This window comes from Octopus sinensis, linkage group LG9, assembly GCF_006345805.1.
Source record: "Octopus sinensis linkage group LG9, ASM634580v1, whole genome shotgun sequence".
NCBI classification, from domain to species: Eukaryota; Metazoa; Mollusca; class Cephalopoda; order Octopoda; family Octopodidae; genus Octopus; species Octopus sinensis.
Genome location: NC_043005.1, coordinates 67,647,455 through 67,661,761, shown reverse-complemented (window position 1 = coordinate 67,661,761; position 14,307 = coordinate 67,647,455). Strand labels below are relative to the sequence as shown.

The 14,307-nt window shown below is 35.8% G+C and overlaps 1 protein-coding gene across 2 annotated transcripts in view; it reads left to right on the top strand.

The window, feature by feature from the left end:
* Window positions 1–14,307, top strand: part of LOC118764868 — a 407,716-nt gene that overhangs the window by 178,682 nt on the left and 214,727 nt on the right. The window lies entirely within an intron of this gene.

The window sequence follows — 14,307 nt, the reverse complement described above, 5'->3', positions numbered from 1 at the left end:
TTGCTTTGTACACGCGCACACATACGCACATATATTCACACAGTGTTGAAATGCTGTTTGATTTGTCTTTTCAGCGTTGAATGTTCACCATCCCACTTCCATTGAACACACACACACACATTCACATACCTCCTTTTTACATACACACACATATATTCACACTGAGTTGAAATATTTGATTTATTATTATTATTATTATTATTATTATTATTATTATCATTGTTATTATTATTATTTTATTATTATTATTATTATTATTATTATTATTACTTTTAATCTGCATGTTTGTTACAATCACTTGCCGAGATACACCCACCGACCTAGGGTGAGTGAAGTGTAAGAGATGTTACAGTATAACTGAAAGCTTGGGGAGGGGAAGTGGCAGGGGCAAAATATCGTCATGTAATACAAAACATACATTTCAATTGATAGGGTTTTTCTAAGGATGTTGGCAGTACTTGCTAGCATAATCTTTTAGATTTCTCTGAGACATGGTTCTCCTTGGATGTTATCTAGATGTTTTTGACATCCCTTTTCTATCATACCTACAGCACCTACAATAACATGAACAGTTCTCACTTTAAGATGTCACATCTTCTGTATTTCTAATTCCAGGTCCTTATATTAACTCAATTTGTCAAATTCCTTTACAGATATATTTTTACCAGTGAGAACACTTACATTTATTTGTCTACAAGTGTTTTCATAGAAAGTATTTTACGTAGGATATGTAGAGTTCCCATGAGCACTAACTTTTGAATTTCTGCCATTTTGGGGGTTTCCTGATATCTGACCTAGATAGTAATCAGCCTAATTTGCTATCATTCGTAGGGCACCTATGATAACAGGTATCGTTTTAGTCTCGAGGTCCCACATTATGCCAATTTCTGTTTCAAGATCTTGCTCAGTTTTTGGTAGGTCTTGACAGATACATTTCTATCGATTGGAACCGTCATATCAATGAGGAGGCATGATTTTTATCTGAAGTCTTTCAATAGAATGTCTGGCCTATTTGCATTTATCTTTCTGTCAGTTTGAATGGTGAAGTTCCAGAGGAGTGAGATGTGATCGTTTTCAAGCACTGGAGGTGGTTTGTGTTCCCACCAATTTTTATCATGGAGCAAATTACCCGGTGAATATATTGTGCAGCTCTGTCATGCCTGTTGAGATACTCTGTAGGCGCAAGAAGACTGCACATGGAAACAACATGATCAATGGTCTCATTTTGTTGTTAACATACACGACATGTCGGGCAGCTTACGTTCTTTAATATGTTGGCCTGGTAGTTTCATGTAAGTAGGCATTGATGTTGGACTGCTATGATAAACCCTTCTGTTTCTGATTATTATTATTATTATTATTATTATTATTATTATTATTATTATTATTATTATATTATTATTATTACTATTATTATTATTATTGTTTTTTTGTTTTTTTCTTCTCTTTCAAATTTGCTTCCATTTCTTGCCGATCGTCTTCCCGACTCCTAGGGCAAAGAAACTCATAGTATACATTTGTAGGCCATTAAACCAAACTCAAATAGTTCGTTCATTTTTTTTTGAAGGTTAAATTAAAATACATGGGCAGTAACAGCTCTCACAGCAACAATGCTCTTCTCAATACATGTGATGTACCAGTTAAGACAATCTTTTGCACTTCTTGCAGGGATGGTAAGCCAGGGATCATTCTCATATAATTTTCGGTTCCCTTCTTGATCATTCCTATTATTATTATTATTATTATTATTATTGAGTGAGAGAGCAGTTCATGTCATCAAAGTGACACTGGGGTAAAATATACGAAGCCCAATATACTCATCATGACTAGCCGTCTGATAAGGGTACACCAGGCACATGCATCACAACCATATGTGCGCGACATGGTGATCTCATATCAAGATAAACAGCACATGACCTTGCAGGTGGGGCCCAGTTAGAATTTTCTTCAGGTCGAGTAGCCCATCCCGCTCAAAAGGTCCCTGAATAAGGGTTGTTTAAGGATGTTGAAAGAACCACCCATGTTTTCAGAGGTGAATTATTCAAACCCCAAAGAATTCCTCTCAACACATGGCTATGATGCTCCCCCACTACTTCTGCTCGTGATCAGAGATGCACATATCGTCAGCCACTAAGGGACATGCTCAACTGGTTAAGGTCAAACAACTGACAAGCAAATCTGTGGTATTGAGCAGAATATTTGCTGTAGCCCATCTTTTATACCAAGACAAAACAATGTACATGATAACACTTCTACTTATTATTATTATATTATTATATTATTATTATTATTATTATTATTATTATTATTATTATTGTTGTTGTTTTTGTTGTTGTTGTTGTTGTTGTTGTTGTTACCCCAGTGCTCTCTGGTACAACAGTCTCTGCTGCTTGACTGATGCATATTGTTTTGACTCATGAAAATGGGAAAGCATACCTGATCTTGTCGAGATCACAACTCACGTTTTAAAATGTAGAAACTATAACTGAATGTCATTTCATCCATTCCGCATCCATTTGAGTTACTTTGACTATAAAAGCACACGAACACTCTTTCTGTATGCCTGTCTATCTGTCTCTGTCTGTCTGTCTCTCTCTCTCTCTCATGCATACATAATAAACACACATATATTACGTTTGTACAAGAGGCACATATACACACTCTACACTGGATATTGCTGCAAAATATTCAGCACGCCCACACAAAGTTAACCTCCGTGCGTGTGTGTGTGCGGGCGTGTGTTTGTGTGTGTGTGTGTGTGTGTGTGTGTGTGTGTGTGTGTGTGTGTGTGTGTGTGTTCATGAGTCTGTATGTCTGTGTCGCTGTGGCATACTTACACAAAAATTCTGCTGCAACAAAGTAAAATGTATTAGACAGAGTTTTCAAAAGCAACTACAAAAGTGCAAACAACAATACCGGCAGCAGCAACAGCAATAACAAGGATGTCACCACTATTATCATCATCACCACCACCACCACACCACCACCACCACCACCATCACCACTACCAATATCACCACCACCACTACCACTACCACTACCACCAGCACCAGCACCAGCACCAGCACCACTACCACCACCACTATCACCACCACCACCACCACCAGCAGCACCACCACAACCACCACCATCACCACAACCACCACCACCACCACAACCACCACCACCACCATCATCATTATCATTAGTAGCAGCAGCAGCAACAAGGATAACAACAACAACAATAACAACAATAACAATAATAATAATAATAGCAACGACAACAACAATAACAACAACAACAGCAACAACAACAACGGGGCAACGACAAGAATCGTAAAAACAATGGTATTAATAACAGCAACTGTAATAGCAATAACTTCAGCCACAACAAAATGTAGCAACAATAACGACAACAGCAACAATAACGACCACAACAGCAACAATAAAGACAACAACAACAACAGCAGAACCTTACTAGCGACCAAATATCATCTTCATCATCGACCATAACTCAATCAAAAAAGTACAAGAAAAACACTCTTACTTCATAATGGCAGAAGAAGAAGGAGTTTCTACTTAAGAATGGAAACAGTTCAAAAATAAAGAAAGGAAAAGACGAAAAAATGTGACGGTGACATGGGAATAAAGAACAGTACAAAAGACACTGACGTAAACAACGAAATTATTGGAAGATATTAAAACATACATATGACAATATTTCAAGTTTGTCAGGCCTCAATATTTCATGGAAGTATCATGTCGTTAGCGTTGATATTTTTGATTTTTGTCGTTGTTGTTGTTGTGGCTGAGACCCTGCTTAGCTTTAATCAATTAGATCTAACACCAAAGCTGTTCTAGCTACTACGATAATGCAGTATTTTCTGAGAGTTTATTTCTGGCTACATTATTCAACATTTACTTCGTTTAAAAAAAAAAAAAAAAAATATATGAAAAGGATCAGGAGTGACTTGGGAAACATTCGTCTGGTATTCTTTGTAGGTTGGTTAATCATGGAGTGGCTTCCATCAACGTTTACTACGTTATTCGAAAGAATCATCTTCATCAACGTCATTGCTAAACGCAACATGACTGAACACAAGAGCAACAACGATGGAAGCATCGACAACATGAGCAATATCAGGAACGGCATACCAGTTGCATACTGAGGTCGATCTAATCGACTGGCTCTTCCTTCAAAATGTCGAAGTTTGTGCCTAGAGTAGAAAAGAATATTTTAAGGGAGCGAGCTGGCAGAATCGTTAGCACGCCGGGCGGAATGCTTAGCGATATTTCGTCTGCCGCTACGTTCTGAGTTCAAATTCCGCCGAAGTCGACTTTGCTTTTCATTCTTTCGGGGTGGGGTCGATATAATCGACTTAATCCGTTTGTCTGTCCTTGTTTGTCCTCTCTGCATTTAGCCCCTTGTGGGTAGTAAAGAAATAGGTATTTCGTCTGCCGCTACGTTCTGATTTCAAACTCCACCGAGGTCGACTTTGCCCTTCGGGTCGACTTCATCCTTTCAGGTTCGATAAATTAAGTACCAGTTGCGTACTGGGGTCGATCTAATCGACTGGCCCCCTCCCTCAAAAGTTCGGGCCTTGTGCCTAGAATAGAAAAGAATATCAAGTACGGCGGCAGCAGCAGCAGCAATAACTACAATGTAAACAACATTGCATGATCAGGGTCAATAAGTTTCTGGCATGATAACATATATACAAAAAAAAAAAACAATCAACAAGCAATAGATAGGCAAATACAATACGTCTAGAAGCTACCGAAGCAATAAAAACAAATTTGGCAAAATTAACAGCGGGATTTGATCTCTGAATATGAAGAGTAAAAAATAAATACGGTATGAATTATATTGCAACGCGCTATTATTTCCGATAATCATTGGAGGAGGAAGAGTAAGTTGATGAAAAAGAAAAAAAATCCCTCTCACTTGCTTTATACCTCGCCCCTCTGAACACACACCTATGCGCGTACTCACACGCACACACACACATACACGTAAGATATTAAAAACTGAACGAAATCTGGACAAAAATCAGTGAATCGCGTTTTCGTGTATGGATACTTTTAGTGTTCTTCGTACAGAATATCTCTGTAAAGTACATGTTAACTGGGCTCTAACTTTGTTGAAGATAAACTTTTCAGATTTTCACTGGGATATTTAGTAACCTAATGAAGTGCACCATTGATTATTTTTACATTGTAAATTTGAATTTATATTTAGGTTAGACAAATCTCAGGTTTCCAAGAAATATTCGCATTTGCAAGGAAGCTAACCGTTATACAGAGACTTTCTTTTCTGTCCTAAATAAATATATAGAGCGTGTTATGCATGCACTTTGTAGAAGTTTTGATGGGAATATTGCAACAGTAGATGCTGTCGCTGCTACTATCTTCGTTGTTGACTGCCACAATCTGTTTACCTTTTCTCTTCCTCTCATGGACAGAAGACCCTTAAGTGGATTTTATTACTACAGATGTGGTAGGTGGATCTACTGTAAGTGGATCAATCGACTTGAATTTATTCTGCTCCCTTAGTGGGAGACAACTTGAGGTTGGCCTTTTATTCGTAGTAAGTCATTAGATTTTTCAGCCCCATACAGCCCACGTCCGATCACATAATGCTTGACTCCTCTACACTCGCTGCATGTCTGTACATACGTGGAAAAGGTGATGGCATCCTTCATACCGATATTTCGTGTTTTTGAGATATATATACTGGAGCACCCACTCGCCTGCAAGCCGGTTGCAAAGCACCAACTCTGTCTAACTTCACACTTGGTTATAGGAACATCTTTCCATATTTGTTGTTCCGGTCTATGCAACACATATTCTCCGACATCGACTAGGATGTCCTCCAAATCTTCATTTCAGGACATACGGAAGCCAATTTCAGTTTTAGAAAACAGAGACTCTCTCTTTGTTCTTTCGTGAATGAATTTGATGAACAAGTAGACACAGGCCTTTGTGACACACGTACAATAGCTCTTCTTTTCCTTGAGCAATCTCAATTAAATTCGTTTGTTATGATCTTTAAGCGGTAACAATCGAGATGCATTACGCGGCGCTACGCTCGAAATAATTATACTCCATTACCTTTGGTAGTTCCTCAGTTCCCTGTTATGCGGCTTTGTCAATACCATGGTTGAGTTGGCTTCATTATCTAAATTCGTTATCTATTAGGGTGAAGAATTCTCCAAACTATTATCAGATATGGCTGGTTTTCAGCACTGGAAGTGATCAGGTGAGGTACTTTGCGTAAACAACTCTAGTTAAACCATCAGGAAGAATCTAGTATATATACCACCAAGGTGATCTTGAAATACACTGTTCATAGTATTTAGTTTTAGCTTCATAAAGAAAAAAATATGTCTCTACATACACCCTGAAGAAGAGCAGCCTTCTTAACGTTGAACGTTTGCAAAATATAGAATGATGTTGTTTGTATTTTTGCTGCTGTTCTTAATGTTTTTTATCTTTTCAAATTAATGTTTTCAAAATTATTCTTTTCTCTCTTTCCCACTTTATAATTATAAGCGTTTAAGCTTGGAGCTGTCTATAGTTTTTTTTTTCTCATAGGATTTTAAAATCAGTTTTATTTAGATGTGTTTCTTTTTAACGGAATTGATATTACTGCTACCTCCGCTTGACGGATAACTTTTCCTGCTATTGTTGAAGTAGCTACCTTGCAAGGCGAGTATGCACTGCAAGTGAATATTTGTCAAAGTATGAAAAAAATTTACAATGTCTCAAAACAAACATTTCTTCTATCTGTGTAATTAGGTGGATCCATAAACAATATGAAAAAATCCCTCTGGTTAAAAGTTATTTTAAAGCATAGGTCTGGCATAGATTTCTATTTACTTTCATTACCACAACAACAACAACAGCAGCAGCAGCAGTGACAAGAACAACTATATTAATACAATCCCTCAAAATTTAAGAATGCAAATATTTGTAGTATGAAAACTGTAAAGGAGGTTGTGACTTTAATATTTGTTGCAGTGGAAACTGTGAGCAAGGATAGACAAATGGTTGACGGAGACTGGGATAGAATGTCATGTAGAGCTTCTACAAAATGTTTGCCTCTTAGGGACAGGAAAGATTATAAGGAGAGTTTTAAGCACTTGAAAGCCTAGTGAAACTTTGTGGATACAGATAGTAAGGCACTACCCTCAAAAATTCTATCAAGAACGAACCTGAGTCAAATCAATAATAATGTTAATACTAAAACCAATAATAATTATCATAAGGGTTTCGAATTTTGGTGTAAGCTAAGCGGTTTCGGGAGAGGGGCTAAGTTGATTACATGGATTCCAGTGTTCAGCTGGTACATACTTTATCGATCTCGAAAGGATGAAAAACAAAGTCAACCACGCCGGCATTTGAACTCAGAATGTACAGACGTACGAAATGCCGCTAAGTATTTTCTCCCTCGAGCTATCGATTGTACTAGCTCGCTAATATAGAAGATGATGAGGAAGGAGAAGAAATAAATTGATGTATGAGTCAAATAATGACAGAATGCGATAAAGCATTGCAGGCATAAGAAAGCAGCGAACAAAGAAAACATAAAACCAAAAAGATGGAGGAGAAATGAATATACGTGGAATCTTGGGCAAGTGTCTTCTACTATAGCCTCGGGCCGACCAAAGCCTTGAGTGGATTTGGTAGATGGAAACTGAAAGAAGTCTGTCGTATATATATATATATATATATATATATATATGTATATACATACACACACATTTATATATGTGTGTGTGTGTGTGTGCGTGCGTGTGTGTATGTTTGTGCGTCTGTATTAGTCCCCCCAACATCGCTTGACAACCGATGCTGGTGTGTTTACGTCCCCATCACTTAGCGGTTCGGCAAGAGAGATCGATAGAATAAGTACTAGGCTTACAAAGAATAAGTTCTTGGGTCGATTTGCTCGACAAAAGGTGGTGCTCCAGCATGGCCGCAGTCAAATGACTGAAACAAATAAAAGAAAAGAATAAAGAAAATACATAAAGGAGTGAGAAGAGTGAGGAGGAGTAGGAAGAGGAGGAAAAAAAAAAAGCTGAGAAAGACCCCTTTTTTGACATAGTAACCCAGTGAAAATGTGTTACTGTGTAAAAAAAAAAAATTCATATCCATCCAGTTTAAATAGATTTAGAATCATTTGCATCTTAGTTGTGGCCATCATGTCTTTTATAATAACATAGTGCATCTAGGATTTAAAATTCAGTGTTTTTATGTAACAATAGGGTTTGAATTGAAGGGGATTTGGTTGCTATTTCTTGCTGGTCGAGCGGCCACATTTAGGCTGGATGTGTTTATAAGAATATGGCCAATTGAATTAACATGAGTAAATTATCGTTAAGAGTTAGTAAATTGTATCCGATATCGCTGAAAGACAAAATTATCTTTAGCAAGATCTGAAATGACAACACCAGGGCTTGGAACAAAACTAAAAATTTATAGCATTTGCTCGATTTGAGTAGTATTTCTGAAATTCAACGATGCTTGAATAACAGTTAAAAGGACAAAAAAGGGAAGATGCTAGAGATGAGCAGAAAGTGGAACGAAGAAGAAAGATGAAAAACTGAAGCGAAAAAAGCGAACAAAATCGAAGTAAATGAAATTGAACAAGAAACGAACAAAAAATAAGAGGCTAAGGATGAAGTGAAAGATTAAAGAATTAGTGGGCGAAGAAAATGTGTAGAAAACTTGAGATGTGTAAGAAAAGCGGATTTAGAAAAAAAACTAGAGGTGTGAATGTGAACTGGTGGATGGAACAAGGATGAGAGGAATAACGTATTGTAGTTAATGGGGAAGAGACAGAGAACGACTGAAATATTAAAGAGGAAAACGAGAACAATGAAAAGTAGAACAAACAGGAGACAAAAACTCAACGAAGAAAAATGAGTAAGATGATTCATGAAAAATTGAGGAAGGAGGAAGCTGTGAAGGGGAAGAAGATGGAGCGGGGACAAAGTTGAGGGACAAGCATAAGTTGCTGAAATGAAAAAAAAAATGGAGAAGAAGTGAAAATGGAAGAAATAGAATAGAAAAAAAATAAGACTCATCTAGAAAACTGAAGAAGATCAGAAGATAATAGAATATTAAGAATCAATGAAAAGAGACTGAAAAAGTGTGAAATGTTGGAAAAAATTATGGAGAAGAAGAAGTAGAAGAAAAGGATAATAATAATGATAATAATAATAATAATAATAATAATAATAATAACAATAACAACAACAACAACAAAAATAATAATAATAATAATAATAAAGATAATAATAATAATAACAATAACAACAACAATAATAATAATAATAGTAGTAGTAGTAGTAATAATAATAATAATAATAATAATAATAATAATAATGATAATAATAATATAATAATAATAAGAAGAAGAAGAAGAAAAAGAAGAAGAAGAAGAAGAAGAAAAAGAAGAAGAAGAAGAAGAAGAAAAAGAAGAAGAAGAAGAAGAAGAAAAAGAAGAAAGAGACAGATAAAAATAAAATAAAATAAATGTGTAAAAGGAAGAATAGGAATATTGGAAAAAAAAACAAATAAAAATACTAAGGAAACCAGAAAAAAAAATCGGAATATAGGGAAGGCGAGAAAAAATATAGAGAAAGACAAATAAAGCGTAGAAAAATTATAGAGACAAATAAAAGTGGTAAAGATTGGGAAGAGGAGTAAAAGTATTAAACAAATATCAATGAACTGGAAATTCAGTTGCTTAGCACCAGGAATGTAAATGAAAAACCATTAAGGCATGCAAAGAAATCGGAACCTAAAAAAAATAATCATAGAAAAATTTTTAGCTGAATGTCTCGTTTCTTAAACCGAGAAATTTCAGTACATTTATTAATGGGAGGCGAATAAGTGAAGCTCATGCCTTTTCAACACATTTAGTGATTTAATAAAAGAAATGGAAATTTAAATTTGATGTAATAATTATGCAGAAAATCATACATGTAACTTGCATGACATTCAAGCATATCATTGAAAGGAAATGGTTACAAATAAATTAATTTGTTAAATGTTTCTTTTAACACGATTAAGTTTTGTAGTGATAGAGAGTAGGTGAGTGAATCAATACCCGTTAAAAAAATCTTGTTTGGCGCTTCACTTATCTGCTTTGAATAAAATATTAGTTAATTGATATGAACTTACGACAGTAATTGTGCCACAAACTTGGCTTGCAAATTATCTGCTACTCTAAATGGCCGCTTAATTTGTATGAATACAACCACATTTTATTTGAATGTTCCTGTATATCTATGATGTGTTAGCATATTTCCGGTTGCACCTTCAGCGATTTATTGTTCAACGAAGATGCATACACGGCTGATGCCAGCCTGCTGAAGCCAGCTACAAGACAGTATCCATCATACAGAGTCGCTCTAAAATAGGTTCGTTCATGCTATCATCTCAATTATCTAAGTCAGTTACATTGCTCAAATTTGTCAGCCTTTGTAAAATTTGCAGAGATGTTCTAAAACAACACCACGAAATCGCACGAAGCAATTGTTCACGATTAAGTTTGCATGAAACCTATCCTTAGGGTGGTTTAGGAAGCTGTGTACGAACGATAATCAGCTACACAAACATCCCCGTTGCTCATCATCTGTACTCTGGAAACATTGTGATATCACCTAGTATGTAACTCTCCTGAAGATTCTCTAAGCTTGTGATTTAGATTCTTTCTCAATGATTTCCTTTCGTGCTATCCTTCTTTTCTCTATATCTATCAATGTTATCATGTTTCATTCTGCTTTTTCTAAAGCGCAGTCACATGTAGCTGAAACAATAACACAAAAATATATCTTATTAAATGTTGATAAATTCCGTGTTTTAGAAATACGCCGATGTGCAAGCAAATAATAAATAAGATATGCTGGTTTTAAATTTTCATACTGTTTCTAGTTGCTATGATCCTGTAAGAAAAGTGATATGTTTTCCGAATGGCTATCCATCTTATTCTATATATATTAGTTTTGCGTGTGGAGTATTGCAATGTATTTCGGTACTTACGATCGTTCCTATAAAAAAAAAAAAAAAGAAGAAGAAGAAAGGAAAAGAAGGGATAACTATTGATATATATAGATCATGCTAATATTTGCCTGAAAATGGATGTGTTGTACTTTGGCAAATAGAGACATAAATATAATGAGTGTAGATATATGTAACATTTCGGATAATTGCCACGCTATTCTTACCCATTTGACAATTCGTGTATGATATACCATATGGCTTATAGTGAACGTTGCATACTTTATAGGTCGCATATATCTTGCTCGTTATTTTGCTCTCACATTATAAGCGTTTACCATAATTGTGTTATAACAAAAATGTGCTGTCATGCATGCACTGTAATGGTTTATAATTTTCAAATGATAAGCATACAGAAAAATATGTATTTTTAGTTTCAGTAGATGAGCAATTCACTATATCATGATTATCAACCATAATGTGAAAGGAAAATAATTCAGGCGAACAGTATTTATATCCAGCCTTATCATGATTATGGTTAATCATATATATATATATTATATATATATATATATATATATATGTATATAGGGGGGTGTACGTTATATATACATTTATACGTATATATATATATATGTAAACGGGCGCGTTCATACACACACATGTATAGACAGAAATATATGTGTGTGTATGTATACACACACACACACACACAACACACACACACACACATATATATATATATATAAAGTTGAATAGTCTTTCTGATTATTGATAAACTTTACAGTTTCGCTAAAAATAAAATACATTAACTCACATATGATCTGATACATAAATGACACACTATCGCACTCTTAAACTCAAAAGCACGCACGCACACACAATTACACACACACACACACACACACGCACACACACACACACAACACACACACACACACACACACAGTCACACCACATGCATATACACACTCAAGCAAAAATTAAAAGAAAGGATGGAAAATGATCTAAATGATAAATTTCCCTAAAGGGCAATTAAAGTAAAGATTTATAGAACTTTCGGTATTTGTTCTAAGTCTTTTATCAGTACTTGATAGATTGATAAGCTCCCTTGATGGTATATACATATACATATCTATCTATCTATCTATCTATCTATCTATCTATCTATCTATCTATCTATCTATCTATCTATCTATCTATCTATCTATCATCTATCTATCTATCTATCTATCTATCTATCTATCTATCTATCTATCTATCTATCTATCTATCTATCTATCTATCTATCTATCTATCTATCTATCTATCTATCTATCTATCTATCTATCTATCTATCTATCTATCTATCTATCTATCTATCTATCTATATATATATGTATACATATCCAGTATGTGCATCATACGCAGTGTTATATTATAAAAAGCCATCTGTGTATCATACTTAATGCAAAGACAACACTAAATCACAAATGGTACATTAATTCAGGTTATCGCCCAGAGATATCTCTTATAGATTTACTGCTTTTTAAAAACAGCAAACTAAAATCCTCTAGTTGAGGCCGTGACAGTAAAAGATGTGCATTTTTGCCTCTTTGAGCTTTGTCAGTAGCTTGTAGATGTTCATTGCTAAGGGACTGGACGGCACTACACCCGCTCACTATTCAATGGTGCACATTCAGATTTCGAAAATGCAATTTACAAAAGTCTTCCCACCTATATGAGTGGTGAAGGATTTTGTTTCACCCTGTGGTTGCCAGCGAATACGTGTTACTGATAAAATCTAAGGCAAGCAATGTACGCTTAGCAATATCACCGCCGCTGTTGGACGACTTTAGCCTGCTGTTAATATATGTGAGTTTTTAAATATAGTAAGTCCATAAGTGATAACACACACACCCGTATGTATGTATGTATGTATGTATGTATGTATGTATGTATGTATGTATGTATGTATGTATGTATGTATGTATGTGCGTGCGTAGATGCTTATGTATGTATCTCTTTTACACTTTTACTTGTTTCAGTCATTTGACTGTGGCCATGCTGGAGCACTGCCTTTTTTAGTCGAGCAAATCGACCGCAGGACTTATTCTTTGTAAGCCTAGAACTTATTCTATCGGTCTCTTTTGCCGAACTGCTAAGTTACGGTGGGGAGGGGGTGGCGTCTGTCTATCTATCTATCTATCTATCTATCTATCTATCTATCTATCTATCTATCTATCTATCTATCTATCTATCTATCTATCTATCTATCTATCTATATATATATATATATATATGTATATACACACACAGCGTTCGATGAATAAACTGTCGTCTAAATTACGCAGAAATGAAAATAACACTGACATCTCATTTTAACAAATATATTTACCAAGGTTATATAAAAATATCTTGAAAAACTAACGAGTAAATTTATTCAATAGATTCGCCATTGGCTTCAATCACGACCTCCACACTATTTCAGAATCTCTGCAACTCTTCTGGACGGTCTCTTTGTTTAAGTTGGTGAATGTTGCCATAATCCTTTGGTGTTACGAGTTTTGTCGGCTTCTCTCTCAACTGCACCCCATACGTAATAATCAAGGGGTTTGCAGTCTAGGGAGTTAGGTGGCCAGATGTTAGGGGTGACCCGGTAGCAGAAATTGTCTGACAACCATGATTGGGTTCTCCTGCTTATGTGGCATGGAGCAGAGTTATGTTGCCAAACATAGCGTCTTCCAGCAGCCAACTTCTTGACCCAGAGTAGCACTACCTCCTGCAGGTACTTGATGTAGGTCTCCGTGTTAAGTCTGAGGCCGTGGAAGATGAGTGGAGGCAATAACATCACCATCACTTGTGATCACTTCAATGACCATGACATTGATTGAATGTTTGATTTTTATCACTCTCGGTACATGTCATCAGATTGCACAGTCCTCAGATTAACACCCACATCCCGTGAAATGTTTGTATTGGAGCTACGGTGCGAATCCTAAGCAGTACAGCATGTCGTTTCCAAATTTCTGGCAGAGTGAATTGCGTCATGGTGATGTTTTTCTCTCTGAAGGTGCCCAACTGACCCTACTTTACTGTGTAGTCGACAAAATCAAAAACAAACAAGGCGCAAGCGCAAAATTTAAAATATAAAATAGCAGCAATTTACACATCGCACCCTGCATATATATGTAACTCAGAAAAGCAAGAGACTTGACCAAAATAAATATTGTGTGTGTGAGTGTGGTGTAAATGTATATACGTAAGTGTGTATCTCGGTTGTGTGTGCGTTTATAAAGAGTGCCATCTTAGGGTATGGGCCCATTGGGTAGCTGCCCGCGG